A 343-nucleotide genomic window follows, 5' to 3' on the forward strand; every position below is an offset into this window, starting at 1 on the left:
TCTGCCAGCCGCTTGTAGAACGCTTCATCTGCCTCTTCATCCTGGCTGGGTGGTCTATAACAGACTCCCAGCAGGATATCTGCCTCATTGGCCTTCCCCCTCATCCTTACCCATAAACACTCAACCGTATCATCATCACAGTCATTGAGCTCTAGACAATTGAAACACTCCCTAACATACAGAGCCACCCCACTGCCTCTCCTTCCTCGCCTGTCCCTTCTGAAGAGTCTATAGCCATCCATTGCAGCACTCCAATCGTGAGAGTCACCCCACCATGTTTCTGTGATGGTGACTAAGTCATATCTCTCCCGCTGCACAATGGCTTCCAGCTCCTCCTGTTTGC

The sequence above is a fragment of the Pygoscelis adeliae genome, unplaced genomic scaffold (assembly GCF_000699105.1).
Source record: "Pygoscelis adeliae isolate BGI_AS28 unplaced genomic scaffold, ASM69910v1 Scaffold57, whole genome shotgun sequence".
Lineage (NCBI taxonomy): Eukaryota > Metazoa > Chordata > Aves > Sphenisciformes > Spheniscidae > Pygoscelis > Pygoscelis adeliae.